We start from the raw sequence: 18586 nt of genomic DNA, 5'->3' as shown, positions 1-18586 counted from the left end.
GGCGCTGGACTGACTGGCTAATCGACGCTTCCCAGCATATTCCGTTAGCCCCTTCTAACGGAGCCAGTCGCTCCCGTGAGCGATACTGTTGCACGGCGAAAAAAAACGTACGTGCGGACGCGCTCCCGTTCACCGCAGCGCCTCCCGTGAGCGATACTGTCGCGCGGCGAAAAAACCGTACGTGCGGACGCGCTCCCGTTCACCGCAGCGCCTGATTTTAGAACTGCTAGGAGATTTACGGCGTGAAAACGAAATTTTTTTATTTTTTTTGGCGCACTTTTTTGGCGCTGGACTGACTGGCTAATCGACGCTTCCCAGCATATTCCGTTAGCCCCTTCTAACGGAGCCAGTCGCTCCCGTGAGCGATACTGTTGCGCGGCGAAAAAACCGTACGTGCGGACGCGCTCCCGTTCACCGCAGCGCCTGATTTTAGAACTGCTAGGAGATTTACGGCGTGAAAACGAAATTTTTTTATTTTTTTTGGCGCACTTTTTTGGCGCTGGACTGACTGGCTAATCGACGCTTCCCAGCATATTCCGTTAGCCCCTTCTAACGGAGCCAGTCGCTCCCGTGAGCGATACTGTTGCGCGGCGAAAAAAAACGTACGTGCGGACGCGCTCCCGTTCACCGCAGCGCCTCCCGTGAGCGATACTGTCGCGCGGCGAAAAAACCGTACGTGCGGACGCGCTCCCGTTCACCGCAGCGCCTGATTTTAGAACTGCTAGGAGATTTACGGCGTGAAAACGAAATTTTTTTATTTTTTTTGGCGCACTTTTTTGGCGCTGGACTGACTGGCTAATCGACGCTTCCCAGCATATTCCGTTAGCCCCTTCTAACGGAGCCAGTCGCTCCCGTGAGCGATACTGTTGCGCGGCGAAAAAACCGTACGTGCGGACGCGGTCCCGTTCACCGCAGCGCCTGATTTTAGCCCTGCGAGGAGATTTACGGCGTCAAAAGGCAATTTTTTTTTTTTTTTTGGCGCACTTTTTTGGCGCCGGAAAGACTGGCTAATCGGCGCCTGCCCGGCGTATTCCGTTAGCCAGTTCAGGGGCGACGTGGAACGGCACTGCCATCTGCTGGTCGTGCGCAGCATGACAGCTTCCCGAGTGGGTGGACGGCGTCGCCACCTGGCCACCGGTCGCGGAATGACAACTGCAGAACTGGCTAATGGCTCTCACGGATCACCTTTTTCGGAAAATCGCGCATCGTCGCAGAGACGCGAGCGAGGCGTCGTTTCGTCCGGCCGGTCGCGGCGGACGCGGCGGTGGGTGCCCCGAGCGAGGCGGCGCGACGCGGCGGGCGCGGCGGGCCGAAAACGCGCCGCGGCGAGGGCGAGCGGAAATGCGCGAAAGCGCGCCCCCGCTGCCCCCGCGGGGATCCCCCGGGGAGGCGCCGACCCGCATTTGGCGCCCGCGGCGCGACGTTTTCCAGAAATCAGGGTCAACCTGTTGAAGTTGAAGTGAAGTGGTAAAGGAGCAAGAGAGAGGAGTAAGGTGGAAGAGACAGGGACAGTTAAGGAAGCCTGAAGTTGGTCCGGGTGTGTGCCCCGGACTGAGAACAGCAAGGTTAGCAGACGGCGGTGACCGTCTGCAGGAGAGGCTGCTTGGAGGTTGCCGAAAGGACCGTGGACGGGTGGTGGCCCGGCGGTACCGGAGCGGTATACGAAGAGAAGCCAGCACTATTGGCAGGGGCCTTTCGGATCCCGGCAAGGCTAGGAGTCGCCGTGAATTTGCCAAATCCGTCAGTGAAGGGGACCTCTGGGTCTCCCAACAACCAAGTCCCGATTGAAGGCAACAGTCCAACCGTTAGAGAGAGACACCGCCACCACCAAGGCACCAGTTTCTCAGGGTCAGCGCCTGCGGGCAAAGAGGGGCTCCTCCGGCCCATATCCAAGCCGTGGAGCGGGTTACCAGTGGGAACCCATCGCTACCAACATCATCTTAGGTGCAGGAAAAGGGACCGTCACCGTCAACTACTGGGGAAAAGCAACAGCAGCCGTCCGTGGGAACCGTGAGTTTTACCGAGAACTGTGTCCCCGTCTCAGGCTGAGTGAGTACCACAGTGCCGTGAGGCACAGAGCTGCCCCCGCGTCCCTGCACACCACCAAGCCCTGCACCGGCCCCGCCATCCCTCATCACCCACCTCATCACTGGGCCCCGGGACAACTACCCCCTACCCATGGAGGGGAGAACCAACAACTTTGCTGCTCCCTGTCACCGCTCCCGGGATCCCCATACAGAGCAGCGGTGGTGTCCACACAATCACCACGACCGTGGGTGGCGTCACGGACAATAAACAATCCCAAAAACCAATCCCCTTTTCACTCACGGGCGAGGAGCGCCGCTCGAGTCCCCGGGATCCGGCCCATCGCTCGAGCCACCGAGCAGCAGCGGGCCGCAGCAGCAGCGGCAGCCGGACCCGAGCAGTGGGAGAGCGCGGCGTCCCCTTCTCCGCCCGCGACACATGCACTCTCTAGGGAGAACACAGCGAGGAGACTGCAGCACCCTGAACCCTGATCACGGGCACAGGCAGGTGCGGTTTCCTAAAGAGGAGACTTGCGGTCCCGCAGGTCAGGAGCCGCCACGTCCAAGATGCAGCAAGTCCTGATTGTGATCAAGTACCTGCTTGTTTCAGCCCATGATGATTGCAGCCCTATGCCCGGGGGATCGGTGCCGGCAGGACTTTACTACAATTGAATCATTTACGGTGCCGTGCAGATATACGTTATACCAATGGCTACCGCTGGCCAATCAGATGCAAGGAGGTGATGTCATACAGCGACGTCACTTCCTTGCATCTAATTGGCGGGCAGCAGCCATTGATATAGTGCAGACAACTCCTCTGCGCGTCACCGCAAATTAATCAATTGTGGTAAAGTCCTGCTGGTGCCGACCCCCTGGCATAGGAAAATGGGGAGAGAAAGAACACCGCATATACATCAGGGGCACGCCAGACACAATATGAATAATAATATACAAAAGCTTTATTCAACACACTAGATAAAAACACTTAGAAGGACATGAAGAACATCACACTCAGAGCTGAGCTAAACCCAAATATAACCATGGCCATGGTGGACAGTGGATAAAACTACAAGTGTCCTCTTGAACATATATGCTAATACATACATAATATGGAAACCTGTGTAAAACCACAACATATAGCTCTAAGTTGCATAAATGACCAAAAGGAATGTATATATTATAACAATAGCTAGTGCATACACAAATATACAGCTAGACGGTACAATAAAGATGCAACATCAAATGGGGGGCAGCACTTGCATAAAGGATGCAATAGTATATAAATGATGGCATAAGTATATTGGTACACCTGAGATAAAGCAGGGGAGGATTGTATGTATCTATAAATAGATAATGAGTGATAACCTGCCTAAAAGCGACTATATATCATGACATGCACCATAAAGATGCAAGGCAGGGTGCTGGGCCCCAGCAATACAACGTGGAGGTCGGGGGGGGCCTTGAAGAAGGGGGGTGTTACGGGGGGACCGGCAGATTAGGACCAGGGGGTATATATCCTAATCGCCAGTCGGGGCCCACCGTGCTCCAGATGACAAAGGAGCTGCTGGCACCTGAGGGTTAGGCAGAGACTATAGAGCTGGATGGCTCTGAGATAACCCAGGAACTCTGGGAACCGGTCACGTGTGTTGGGACACGTCAGACCGGACGACAACCCGATTAGCGTTTTGGTGCACCTAGCGCTATACCAACCACGTGTGCAGGAAACACGTCAGGCCGGGTGGTAGCCAGGTAGCGTTGACCAGAAGACCGCCACGAAAGCGCCCTGTCGGCCACGTGTGTAGGACACGTCAGGCCAAGCGGTCCTCCGATTAGCGTTGCTGGCCACTTCTCGACTGGCCACGTGTGTGTAGGACACGTCAGGCCAGATGGGTACACCAGTAGCGTTGACCGGGAAGCCGAGGAGGATAAGGAACACCCTGTTAACTCCACAGGGGTCCTGGGGTACGCTGTCCGTGCGCGTAGGGGGCACAACCGGACAGGTGGCGCAACCGGACAGGTGGCGCAGCAGGTGCGTTGTCCGTGTGCGTAGGGGGCACAATCGAACAGGTGGCACAGCAGGTGCGATGTCCGTGTGTGTAGGGAGCACAATCGGACAGGTGGCGCAGCAGGTGCGTTGTCCGTGTGCGTAGGGAGCACAATCGGAAAGGAAGCACAGCAGCCGCAGCCCAGTTAACGCCACTGGGCTGCTATAGCAAGACTGGAACGGCAGGAGGGAAGCACGGCGCCTGACCCTGATGTGCCGAGCCACGAATCTTGGCGTGACAGGCACCGTTCGCCTAACCCTACCTACCGCTTCCCAACATAGGCTTATGCCGCAATGAGGCTCTAACATGGAGGTGTGCTCTGACTGAGCAAAAGTGAAGACTGCGCACCTCCATGTTGTCTCCAGCCCCTTTTATAACCTGGGTCTGCCTCAAACCCAGGGTGGAACCACCAAGGTCCAATAGCAGAGTGCCATGTCATCAGTGACGTCACATGCGACCTATCCGGAACCGCCATGTCATTGATGACCTCATGGCAGCCACGCCCCAAACACTTCACCAGTCATCGTCTGACGACCAATACTGAGGTGCCAGATCATAGGGGCGGCCCTCTGCGAGCCAGTCCGGAGTTGCCACGTCATCAGGACACCTGACACCCTCTGCCCTATCAGGGCCTGCCACCTCACGGACATGCTCAGTGAGGTCCTTACCGGACCTAGCCTCTGATGCACTAAGTGCCTGAGCATGCTCAGTAGCCTGAGCCACAGGCTTAGAAAGCAGACTATCAGTTTGCAAGAATCAGCCCCAGAGCATGAGCAGGTATAAGTGGAAGGAACACAAGGTCCAAAAAAGCACCATGGACCAGGTGGGTAGACAAATACAGCTCAGAGTGGGTGGCCCCACGCGTATCGCTGCCGAAGCAGCTTCCCTGACTTTCCCTGATGAAGCTGCTTCGGCAGCGATACGCATGGGGCCACCCACTCTGAGCTGTATTTGTCTACCCACCTGGTCCATGGTGCTCATGCTCTGGGGCTGATTCTTGCAACGGCTACTTGGGTGAACAACTTCTGGTACATTTGTTTTTCTGGGGGTGTTATGGGCACTTGTTAATCTGCAATCTGGCTTTGTGCCCCCTCCATGTATAGGGGTTTTTTGTCTGGGCACTTGTCACGGCGTATATAAGGATATAATGATTATTGTGCACTAGGGACTTGCCAGTCTCTTTGTGTAATATTGTATATACACTCCTCTTTTCCCCATATATTGCCGTCACCAGCCTACCTAGGCATTATACCATCCTTTGTCCTATGACTTTTCAACTCAGGTCTATGGGTATTTTTCCTCGACCATTTTGCTAAGCGTGCCTTTCCCCCCCCACCCCCTTCTTCAAGGCCCCCCCCCTGACCTCCACATTGTATTGCTGGGGCCCAGCACACTGCCTGGCATCTTTATGGTGCATGTCATGATATATAGTCGCTTGTAGGCAGGTTATCACTCATTATCTATTTATAGATACATACAATCCTCCCCTGCTTTATCTCAGGTGTACCAATATACTTATGCCATCATTTATATACTATTGCATCCTTTATGCAAGCGCTGCCCCCCATTTGATGTTGCATCTTTATTGTACCGTCTAGCTGTATATTTGTGTATGCACTAGCTATTGTTATAATATATACATTCCTTTTGGTCATTTTTGCAACTTAGAGCTATATGTTGTGGTTTTACACAGGTTTCCATATTATGTATGTATTAGCATATATGTTCAAGAGGACACTTGTAGTTTTATCCACTGTCCACCATGGCCATGGTTATATTTGGGTTTAGCTCAGCTCTGAGTGTGATGTTCTTCATGTCCTTTTAAGTGTTTTTATCTAGTGTGTTGAATAAAGCTTTTGTATATTATTATTCATATTGTGTCTGGCGTGCCCCTGATGTATATGCGGTGTTCTTTCTCTCCCCATTTTCCTAGCTTTGCACATCGCATTAGGGTGGACACATTCTTACTATTGTGATTGGTGGTGCGCTCCAAAAAATACAATCATTGACCCCCTGGCATAGAGCTGCGATTGTCACGGGGTTTGCGGGCCGCAACAAGCAGCCTAGGGGGCTGCATGCGATCCGCGGGTGGCATGTTTGAGACCTCTGCATTAGAGGCTTCATCACAGCATGTTGCAGTTTTCCAGTAAAATCCTATGCACATTAGTTAGTAGGGCCTCTATAGTGTCGCTGGTGTCTGGCATACCTGGGAGCTTCCTATGCTGTTAACATAGTTGTTCTGTAACTATAATAGAGAAGAACATCAGACAGCAGTGTGAACAGCGTATTAAGTGATACTTAAGGTAAAGTTTTGGTATATAGTACTACTATATATTAACATTTTTTATGCCAACATTAATAGTGGTAATTGCTTTCATAAGTCATAGGGCAGCATATCCAGCTAACGGTTTAGCTTTTATTACAATGCTGTGTAGGTAAAATATGTTTTGTGATGAAATTACTGTAGGTAAGAAATTAAGGGGATTCCTGTAAACGTTTTCTTTTTTTGCATAATGTTAGCTAATCAGTCAATGATGTTAAAACTAACTTACTAGAATGATAATGTGGCGCCCTGAAAAAGCCAGGGGCCACAGAGCACAACACCCACACACCCCACACTCCCAGCAGGCACACCAAAGCCAGAACACAAAACCCTTGTTGCCTTCCTCCAGGGGCTGCTGTTCACACCAGGGGGTGGGCCAGGCGGTTGGTCCCGCCCACCGAGGAGTTCACAGTCCTGGAGGCGGGAAAACCAGTTGGTTAGAGTTTGGTAGTGAAAGTGAGCAGAAGGAAAGTGGTAGTAGATCAGCCTGAAGTTGGTCCGGGTGTGTGGCCCGGACAGATCAGCAAGGTTGGCAGACGGTGGTGACCGTCTGCAGGAGTGGGCGATTGGAGTCTACTGTAAGGACCGTGGCCGGGCGGTACCGGACCGGTACACAAAGAGGAGCCAGCACCATCTGGCAGGGGCTTTTCAGACCCCGGCAAGGCTAGGAGTCGCCGTGAATTTGCCAAATCCGTTAGTGAAGGGGACCTCCTGGGTTTCCAAACAGTCAAGTCCCGACAGAAGGCAACTGTCCAACCGAGTGAGAGAGACACCGCCACCGCCAAGGCAACCGTTTCTCAGGGCCAGCGCCTGTGGGCAAAAGGGGCTCCTCCGGCCCATATCCAAGCCGGGGAGCGGGTTACCGGTGGGAACCCATTGGAACCGTACAGATATCTTAGGTGCAGGGAAAGGCAGTCACCACCAACCGGCCGGGAGCAACAACACCGCAGCCGTCTGTGGGACCCGTCCATCCAGCCGTGTGTTTTACCGAGACTGTGTCTTCATCATTGGGCTGAGTGAGTACCACCGTGCCGTGCGGCACAGCGCTGCCCCCGTGACCCTGCACCTCCCCAGGTCCCGTAACCTGCCTGCCATCCATTCCTACCCCATCACCGGGCCCCGGGACAACCAACCCCCCTACCCACGGAGGGGAGAACAAACAACCAAGCTGCTCCCAGTCACCGCTCCCGGGATCCCCATCTAGAGCAGCGGTGGTGTCACCAAAATCACCACAACCGTGGCTGGCATCACGGACAATAGCCATAATCAAAACCCCCACAACCAATCACCCCCCTTTTCACTCACGGGCGAGGAGCGCCGCTCGAGTCCCCGGGATCCGGCCCACCGCTCGAGCCACCACCGAGCAGCAGCCGCAGCAGCAGCGGCAGCCGGACCCGAGCAGTGGGAGAGCGCAGCGTCCCCTCCTCCGCCCGCGACAACTTGGCGTCACGAACAGGATCCTACCACTCTGCCGTCTGGTAGAGGTGCGCCTTGTTACCGCCGGAGGTGTCCGGCCGAAAATTTGCAGAAGCCGCCATTTTGGGCACAAAGAGTTCCCGCTCAAGCGTCTCCTCGAGTAGTGGAGGCGCGAAGGCCTAAACCCCGCCCCGATAGAGGAGGAGCCGGAAAGAGGCTAAAGGGGACGCGGATGGAGGAATGGCGGCGTCCTAGAACTGGAGCGCGGGAGTACCCGCCACCGGGGCGTCTAAGCTCTGGAGGAACCGAGGAGGAGTAGCTTTTGAAGACTGCGGCCCGGGTGAGCTCCTCGCCAGGACCGCGGTGTGGCTGGAACGGGAACTGGGCCGGTTCTGCTTGAAGGTGAGGGCGCAGAGCCTGCAGCAGTTGCTGGACTGGAAGGCGGAGATGCGCAGAATGGTTGCCGTAGTAGGGGCCCGTGAGCAAGGGGCCGCCGCAACCGTGCAGCACCGCGACCAGGCCACTCAAACTCCAGAACCACCCCTGATTGAGTGGGAGCCGGGGACCGGCATCGCGGTTGGAGGCCCAGAAAGAATGCCGTTGATGGAGGAGGGGGTCCCGAGTACGTTGCCCCTGCCACCGTTCCTAACGGCCGTCAGTGGTTCTGGGCTGAATTGCCAATGGAAAGAGAACCCAATGTACCGCCCGGTCCCTGAATGGGCCGACCCCCTGCGGTGGTAGCCGCCTCAAGGTCAGCGGTTCCCGGTTACCTTGCTGTCGGTCCCCATTGGGACTCTGCTGACATTCCAGATGGCCCTCAAGGCTCAGGAGTCCGGTTGGAGGAGCAGTCGTACCCGCATCATCGGCAGCTGAAAATGGAGTCCTGTTGGACAGTGTCACCCCTGTGTGTGGGTGGCGTTGGGGGCTCGTGCTGTTCGATGGTGGACTGTGGGAAAGCTGCAGGAGGAAGTTGTACCAGAGCCAGGTGTTGTGGATGGCCCGTGGGACCCAGCTGACGGTCCCCGTCGGGACCCTACAGCAAGTCTCCGTTGGGATCCTACAGTTTTGTTTGTGGTAGCCCGTTAGCTACGAAGCACTGTTGTTTACCTGATTGTCAACTGTGATTTGAACCGGTCGTAGCCGGCAGCTGGTCCCCGTTGGGAACCCCCTTCACCACTTTATGTAAGAAACTACTTATGAACAGGCCCGAGAACTTGCAGGGCAACCACAAACTTAGTGGCATGTAAATAAAAATGTTTGTTACAGCTCCCACCGTTACCGCCTCCGGAGAGGCTGATTTGGAGGATGGGCCTGGAGGGAAGAGATGGCCCAGGCCCGCCACCACCGGAACTGGTGGCAATCCTCTGGGGGTTTCAGGGGTTCCCCATGGACGTGGGTCCCCTGAAAAGGACAGAACCCGCTCGGGCAACTTGTGCAGGACTGGGGTCAAGGGGTGCTGCCTGGTTGCTTAGGGGCAGCATCAGGGCCAGGTTGCTTGGGTGGGAGAGAGCGGAAGCCGTAACCGTTTACAACTGTTAGTAACGTTTAAGTAAGAGTACCTCCCGATGTGGGAAGATGTTATTATACTTGTATGTCTGTTACCGTTTTTTTTATATTTTTCAGTTGGTGAAAATAAAACCGGTGATGGACGGGCAGCCCGCGGACGGTCTGCATTTAACTAAGGGGGAATGTGGCGCCCTGGACAAGCCAGGGGCCACAGAGCACAACACCCACACACCCCACACTCCCAGCAGGCACACCAAAGCCAGAACACAAAACCCTTGTTGCCTTCCTCCAGGGGCTGCTATTCACACCAGGGGGTGGGCCAGGCGGTTGGTCCCGCCCACCGAGGAGTTCACAGTCCTGGAGGCGGGAAAACCAGTTGGTTAGAGTTTGGTAGTGAAAGTGAGCAGAAGGAAAGTGGTAGTAGATCAGCCTGAAGTTGGTCCGGGTGTGTGGCCCGGACAGATCAGCAAGGTTGGCAGACGGTGGTGACCGTCTGCAGGAGTGGCCGATTGGAGTCTACCGTAAGGACCGTGGCCGGGCGGTGGCCCGGCGGTACCAGACCGGTACACAAAGAGGAGCCAGCACCATCTGGCAGGGGCTTTTCAGACCCCGGCAAGGCTAGGAGTCGCCGTGAATTTGCCAAATCCGTTAGTGAAGGGGACCTCCTGGGTTTCCAAACAGTCAAGTCCCGACAGAAGGCAACTGTCCAACCGAGTGAGAGAGACACCGCCACCGCCAAGGCAACCGTTTCTCAGGGCCAGCGCCTGTGGGCAAAAGGGGCTCCTCCGGCCCATATCCAAGCCGGGGAGCGGGTTACCGGTGGGAACCCATTGGAACCGTACAGATATCTTAGGTGCAGGGAAAGGCAGTCACCACCAACCGGCCGGGAGCAACAACACCGCAGCCGTCTGTGGGACCCGTCCATCCAGCCGTGTGTTTTACCGAGACTGTGTCTTCATGATTGGGCTGAGTGAGTACCACCGTGCCGTGCGGCACAGCGCTGCCCCCGTGACCCTGCACCTCCCCAGGCCCCGTAACCTGCCTGCCATCCATTCCTACCCCATCACCGGGCCCCGGGACAACCAACCCCCCTACCCACGGAGAGGAGAACAAACAACCAAGCTGCTCCCAGTCACCGCTCCCGGGATCCCCATCTAGAGCAGCGGTGGTGTCACCAAAATCACCACAACCGTGGGTGGCGTCACGGACAATATCCTTAATCAAAACCCCCACAACCAATCACCCCCCTTTTCACTCACGGGCGAGGAGAGCCGCTCGAGTCCCCGGAATCCGGCCCACCGCTCGAGCCACCACCGAGCAGCAGCCGCAGCAGCAGCGGCAGCCGGACCCGAGCAGTGGGAGAGCGCAGCGTCCCCTCCTCCGCCCGCGACAACTTGGCGTCACGAACAGGATCCTACCACTCTGCCGTCTGGTAGAGGTGCGCCTTGTTACCGCCGGAGGTGTCCGGCCGAAAATTTGCAGAAGCCGCCATTTTGGGCACGAAGAGTTCCCGCTCAAGCGTCTCCTCGAGTAGTGGAGGCGCGAAGGCCTAAACCCCGCCCCGATAGAGGAGGAGCCGGAAAGGGGACGCGGATGGAGGAATGGCGGCGTCCTAGACCTGGAGCGCGGGAGTACCCGCCACCGGGGCGTCTAAGCTCTGGAGGAACCGAGGAGGAGTAGCTTTTGAAGACTGCGGCCCGGGTGAGCTCCTCGCCAGGACCGCGGCGTGGCTGGAACGGGAACTGGGCCGGTTCTGCTTGAAGGTGAGGGCGCAGAGCCTGCAGCAGTTGCTGGACTGGAAGGCGGAGATGCGCAGAATGGTTGCCGTAGTAGGGGCCCGTGAGCAAGCGGCCGCCGCAACCGTGCAGCACCGCGACCAGGCCACTCAAACTCCAGAACCACCCCTGATTGAGTGGGAGCCGGGGACCGGCATCGCGGTTGGAGGCCCAGAAAGAATGCCGTTGATGGAGGAGGGGGTCCCGAGTACGTTGCCCCTGCCACCGTTCCTAACGGCCGTCAGTGGTTCTGGGCTGAATTGCCAATGGAAAGAGAACCCAATGTACCGCCCGGTCCCTGAATGGGCCGACCCCCTGCGGTGGTAGCCGCCTCAAGGTCAGCGGTTCCCGGTTACCTTGCTGTCGGTCCCCATTGGGACTCTGCTGACATTCCAGATGGCCCTCAAGGCTCAGGAGTCCGGTTGGAGGAGCAGTCGTACCCGCATCATCGGCAGCTGAAAATGGAGTCCTGTTGGACAGTGTCACCCCTGTGTGTGGGTGGCGTTGGGGGCTCGTGCTGTTCGATGGTGGACTGTGGGAAAGCTGCAGGAGGAAGTTGTACCAGAGCCAGGTGTTGTGGATGGCCCGTGGGACCCAGCTGACGGTCCCCGTCGGGACCCTACAGCAAGTCTCCGTTGGGATCCTACAGTTTTGTTTGTGGTAGCCCGTTAGCTACGAAGCACTGTTGTTTACCTGATTGTCAACTGTGATTTGAACCGGTCGTAGCCGGCAGCTGGTCCCCGTTGGGACCCCCCTTCACCACTTTACGTAAGAAACTACTTATGAACAGGCCCGAGAACTTGCAGGGCAACCACAAACTTAGTGGCATGTAAATAAAAATGTTTGTTACAGCTCCCACCGTTACCGCCTCCGGAGAGGCTGATTTGGAGGATGGGCCTGGAGGGAAGAGATGGCCCAGGCCCGCCACCACCGGAACCGGTGGCAATCCTCTGGGGGTTTCAGGGGTTCCCCATGGACGTGGGTCCCCTGAAAAGGACAGAACCCGCTCGGGCAACTTGTGCAGGACTGGGGTCAAGGGGTGCTGCCTGGTTGCTTAGGGGCAGCATCAGGGCCAGGTTGCTTGGGTGGGAGAGAGCGGAAGCCGTAACCGTTTACAACTGTTAGTAACGTTTAAGTAAGAGTACCTCCCGATGTGGGAAGATGTTATTATACTTGTATGTCTGTTACCGTTTTTTTATATTTTTCAGTTGGTGAAAATAAAACCGGTGATGGACGGGCAGCCCGCGGACGGTCTGCATTTAACTAAGGGGGAATGTGGCGCCCTGGACAAGCCAGGGGCCACAGAGCACAACACCCACACACCCCACACTCCCAGCAGGCACACCAAAGCCAGAACACAAAACCCTTGTTGCCTTCCTCCAGGGGCTGCTATTCACACCAGGGGGTGGGCCAGGCGGTTGGTCCCGCCCACCAAGGAGTTCACAGTCCTAGAGGCGGGAAAACCAGTTGGTTAGAGTTTGGTAGTGAAAGTGAGCAGAAGGAAAGTGGTAGTAGATCAGCCTGAAGTTGGTCCGGGTGTGTGGCTCGGACAGATCAGCAAGGTTGGCAGACGGTGGTGACCGACTGCAGGAGTGGCCGATTGGAGTCTACCGTAAAGACCGTGGACGGGCGGTGGCCCGGCGGTACCGGACCGGTACACAAAGAGGAGCCAGCACCATCTGGCAGGGGCTTTTCGGACCCCGGCAAGGCTAGGAGTCGCCGTGAATTTGCCAAATCCGTTAGTGAAGGGGACCTCCTGGGTTTCCAAACAGTCAAGTCCCGACAGAAGGCAACCGTCCAACCGAGTGAGAGAGACACCGCGACCGCCAAGGCAACCGTTTCTCAGGGCCAGCGCAGCAAAAGGGGCTCCTCCGGCCCATATCCAAGCCGGGTAGCGGGTTTCCGGTGGGAACCCATTGGAACCGTACAGACATCTTAGGTGCAGGGAAAGGCAGTCACCACCAACCGGCCGGGAGCAACAACACCGCAGCCGTCTGTGGGACCCGTCCATCCAGCCGTGTGTTTTACCGAGACTGTGTCTTCATGATTGGGCTGAGTGAGTACCACCGTGCCGTGCGGCACAGCGCTGCCCCCGTGACCCTGCACCTCCCCAGGCCCCGTAACCTGCCTGCCATCCATTCCTACCCCATCACCGGGCCCCGGGACAACCAACCCCCCTACCCACGGAGGGGAGAACTAACAACCAAGCTGCTCCCAGTCACCGCTCCTGGGATCCCCGTCTAGAGCAGCGGTGGTGTCACCAAAATCACCACAACCGTGGGTGGCGTCACGGACAATATCCTTAATCAATACCCCCACAATCAATCACCCCCCTTTTCACTCACGGGCGAGGAGTGCCGCTCGAGTCCCCGGGATCCGGTCCACCGCTCGAGCCACCAGCGAGCAGCAGCAGCAGCTGCAGCAGCAGCAGCAGCCGGGCCTGAGCAGTGGGAGAGCGCAGCGTCCCCTCCTCCGCCCGCGACAATAACATGCCTAGAAGGCATCTACATAGTGAAGTAAATTATTTCATTACTGATATGATGAAAGGTGTAATAATCCTTGATGTGTTTTTAAATGATACACAATCCCAACAAAACTCCTACTAAATGCTAGTGCATGTTGCTATCCCATTACTGTAGGCTGCCTTTGCATCATGACAGTGCTGCAATCACAGACACTGAACCTTAAGTGACATCCTGCTCATCAGTGTGAACTCATATTGTGTAACCAGTGCTAACTAATCACTGAGTGGATGCAGGGAGAATATAACTTTATTTTATCTCTGCAGCCAATTATCCAGTTAGACTGCTAAATATGTTTAGAATAGTATCTGCCTGCAGATTAGCACTAGCTACATTTTTATGATGTTATCATTGCTATTTATTTCTCACTGTCAAAAATTGTATCAGTGTAGGGGCATAACGATCACGGTCGTAGATGTGATCATGACCGAGCCCATGCTGGGAACCACTGATACCAGCACCTTTTTTAGCTGGTTGTTCATCCCAGGACATACAGTACATTCAGCTGAAATGTATTGCAGAGCCTTGTGCTACAATACATGTCAAGGGTCATTGAGAGGCAGGCTGCTGAAGATATCAACTGCTGGCATCTGTGCTGGTTACAGAAAAGGATGCCACGTGTTTTCTGTGTGGGAAAAGATGAGATGAATGGGGGCTTTATGCATTAGAGAACATTGTCAGGACAAGGGACACATATACTAGGAAGGGGTCCAGGATGGGGGACATATATTTCAGGATGAGAGACATATACAGTAGTGTTCATAATAATAGCAGTCCAATATGATTAACCAGATTATTAACTGTTTTTATTATAAATTATATTACCATATGTCAAACAATTTCTCAATTGGTGGAGTAGATTCTTAGAAAACCACCAGACTTGGCATTCATGAGCTGCAGGTTTCTGAGTCTGTGTATTTGAATAATTAATAGAAGGTCGGGGTGTTCAAAATGATAGCAGTGTGGTGTTAAAGGGAAGGTGGAAAGAAAAAAACAATTTTTAATAACTGAAAAAATATAAATGATTAATGTTTTATTGTCTTGTTTAAAGATTATCATTTGTTTTTAATGGAGCAATATATGAAAAAATAATTTAAAAAGTTTGATATGTTCCACTCTTAAACACTAGGGGGAGGAGCTGCTGAAAACCTAGTGTATAACTAGCCTGGATTATAACTACAGTAAAAGTGGGTGGAATCTGCACTCATGTGTGTGATGTCACACCCCCCTCCCCTTCTAGGTGTGTCAAAAGGATAAGGGATGATGAAGTTTAGGATCACAGTGTGGAGCCATTTTGTTGGTGACTGCAAAATGATCCTAATATGTCCAAAGTATCACTAAGGACTGCTGGCATAGTGCTCCACTGTATAATGTGCCCCATAATATTAGTGTGCATAGCGCTCTGCACGCCCCACATAGCGCTCTGCACCCCACATAGCGCTCTGCATGCCCCATGTATGTAGGTGGTGAGTAGCGTCCACACCTACATAAGAAGTAGTAGTATATTGTAAATCTAATGTTTATAAGTAGGACCCACCATCCAGGAGATCTGCAGCAGTGGCAACCAACCCCTGCCTTGCTTGAGGCAATAGAGCGAGCAGATGACTCCAATCTTCCACCAGGTCCCCGTGTGGAGCTCTGAGCTGGGACCCCCAGCAGTGACTCAGGGAATTGTTGTTCTGGAGGAACCGTGCGGCAGCTCCCCGGTGCCTCTGGACTGGCGCAGTCAGCCTCCGCATTTCACGAAGCCCAAAGGCCCCATTCCACGATGCATCTCCTTGCCTACATTATGCTGCTCTCAGATGAGGTAGCAAAAATTTGGTGACAGATATCTTTAAGTTAGATAAGCTGCCCATCATTATATAACTGTACCACCTGAATAGTGCTGGAATAATTTGAAACTGGCCTGAAAAGTGATCCAAAATTTTATGTAGCTCAAATGATAAATAAGAGCAGGACTATTGCCCTGCAAACAAATGTGGATAGGGAAATTACAGTACTTAAAGGAATTCTGTCTTAGCAATCATGGTTAGATATTGTATGAAGTAAATTAATTAACTAAAAATTGTAAGAGTGCCCCCACAGAGACTGATTTCAAAGCTCCCCCACAGAGCAACAATTAAAAAAAAAAAGAAAAAAAAGGCATCTACAGAGCCTGTATTCACAGTTGACCCAATAGCCAGGATTGGAAGTGTTCTACCACAGAGGAACAATTGAAAAAAGGCCCCTATAGAGACTTTTTGCACAGTTGGTAGGAGACAAGGAGTCATCGGAAGAGAGAGTCAGGGAACCCAAGATCGAGAGAGTAAAGGCTGGTAGTGCTAATGAAGACACTCCATTCCACACAGTATAGAGTCAGCCCAGTTGTCTAGCACAAAAACTTCGGACACTTCTGGTGCAAGAGGCTTGAGTAGGGTGGCCAGCGAGGTACCTGAACTGACTCCATGTGGAGGAGTACAGGATGTGGAGCTGTGGGGATATGTGAGAGATGGAACCCAGAGAAAGAAACAAAACAACCTTGAAATATATTGTAATGTGAAATGGAACCATTGAAGTGTATGTGCCCACTGTGATATGTTTCCAGAGAACAATACCGTAAATAACGCATAACAAATTTTTATATAGAGGTAAAACTATTTCATAGACCCAAAAGAAATCCTCTAAAAACAAAATATTTTATTCTTACTATTTAAAATCAGTCAAGTCAAGAACGAATCATATAGTCAAAGACAAAAAAAGTGTTTTTTGCACTGTGAACACAAAAAGATACCTTATGCTGATATGTTTCTGCAAGGGCATGGGGGTGCTCACAGTTTAAATACTCATTTGATGTCAGAATTGGGAGGATATATTACTATCCCTATTCTTTTTCCTGCCTGACAAAGGAGCTTTTTCACTCTACGTTTTGTGGTACCCCCGCTCCATGTCGGCTCTTCCTCCTTAGTCCCTGCTTCCCACAAATATGGCATCCTTCATCACAACCATAAAGTGGTTATGTGTCGATAAAAGTCTCAGAAAAATATAATAGATTAAATGTTTCTACTATATCATCTTTGCAGCTGTCAATAACTATGGTAATGTGGAGAGTAATATCCCATCTCATAACAGTGTCATATATCGATAGATCTCACTGTCCAAAATGAGTTGTCAGTTTGCAAACTGTAATAATTTTGTAGTCAATGCATACATTAATGAAGAGGTACTTAGCTGAACATCAGTCCTCATGTCAATCCCGAATCCCGACGTGTTTTCCCCTCATAGGTTTATGGGGTTCCTCAGGGGATATGTTTCAGTGCTAAAATTTAGTCCGTTAGATGCTTGGCCTTGTGTAGATATTTCCGCAGTGCGTAGAGATCACCAACATAGTCACAACACCTTAAGGCTATGTGCGCACGTTGCGTTTTTTTCTGCAGAAAAGCTGCGTTTTAAACTGCAGCGTAACTGCATGCGTTCAGCTTACCCAGCAAAGTCTATGAGAAAGCCGAAAAATCAATGCACACGCTGCGTTTGTAAACGCAGCGTTTTGGATGCCCAAAATCACTGCGGGAAAAAAAAGCAGCATGTCACTTCTTTTGTGCGTTGTAGCTGCGTACTCCACCCATTGAAATCAATGATATGGGTCAGAACGCAACCAAAATGCACTTGGACTGCATTTTTGTTGCGTTCTGCATGCTTTTTTGACAAGCAAATCGCAGATCTTTTCAGTCTATGTGATGTCGGTCAATTTCTGTCTGTGGATGTCGGTGAATCTCCCTCTGTCTGTCAGTCCGTCGGTCTCTTTCTCTATGTTACGTCACCGCCGGAGTCTGCTCCAGCGACTTCTTCTCCGATCGCCAGGCGACGCCGTGTTCCTGCCGTGGATGGTGCTGGTGATGGGAGAGAAGTCGATGCCAGCGGCACCAGTGGGCGCAGGCTCCGATCATCCACTGGGCTTGGTTAGCTTGGGATCTGCAGTACCGCTGGCTGACTATGGGTGGCATGTGTCTTCCAGCTGAAGTTGCCAGCGTTCAGCTACAGCCAATGGGAAAACACCACACCCTTCTTATTTCCCCTCCTGTCACATGATCACTGCCAGATATAGTTCTGATTTTCCTGGCTCCTGTTACGTCCTATTCTGTTGGTGATTCCTGTGTTGACTTCTGCGTGTTTTTGACTACCCTTCTGCCTACTGTTTTTGTACCTTGCTGCCCGACCTGGATCTGACCTCTGCTACCTTTGCTGACTACGTCACTGCCTGCCGATTCTGTCCCTGTTCCGCAATTCCTGGTTTGACCCTGCCTGACTACTACTCTCATCGGACTGCAGCCTTCCACGTGTAGTGATCTCCAGGGTCCTGTGTAATTCCAAATCCCTGTATAGGGGTTAAAGGGTTTCAGGGTTCTGGGGGTCCTACTTGGTGAGTGGCTTCCCTCTAGCCTCCCCTTTACAGCCAATCTAAGTCTGTGGATCCAGACAGGCGTTACACTCTGTCAGTTGGTCGCTCTGTCTGTCTCTCTCTCTCTCTGTCAGTCGGTCTCTCTGTTTGTCTGTCTCTCTCTCTGTCCGTAGGTCAGTCTCCCCCCCTCTCTCATACTCACTGATCCCTGATCACCAGCGCTGCGCTGCATGGCATTCACACTGCTCCAGCGGGTTTTCCTCTTTTGAAAATGCCGGCCGCTTATTATTCAATCTCGTATTCCCTGCTTTCCCTGCCCACCAGCGCCTATGATTGGTTGCAGTCAGACACGCCCCCACACTGAGTGACAGCTGTCTCACTGCAACCAATCACAGCCACAGGTGGGCGGATCTATATCGTGAAGTAAAATAAATAAATAGTTAAACAAAAACGACGTGCGATCCCTCCCAATTTTGATACCAGCCAAGATAAAGCCACACGACTGAAGGCTGGTATTCTCAAGATGGGGAGTGCCACATTATGGGGAGCCCCCCAGCCTAACAATATCAGCCAGGAGCCACCCGGAATTGCCGCATCCAT

This window comes from Anomaloglossus baeobatrachus, chromosome 2 (assembly GCF_048569485.1).
Source record: "Anomaloglossus baeobatrachus isolate aAnoBae1 chromosome 2, aAnoBae1.hap1, whole genome shotgun sequence".
Classification (NCBI taxonomy): Eukaryota; Metazoa; Chordata; class Amphibia; order Anura; family Aromobatidae; genus Anomaloglossus; species Anomaloglossus baeobatrachus.
Note: the sequence above shows the minus strand (reverse complement) of the source record.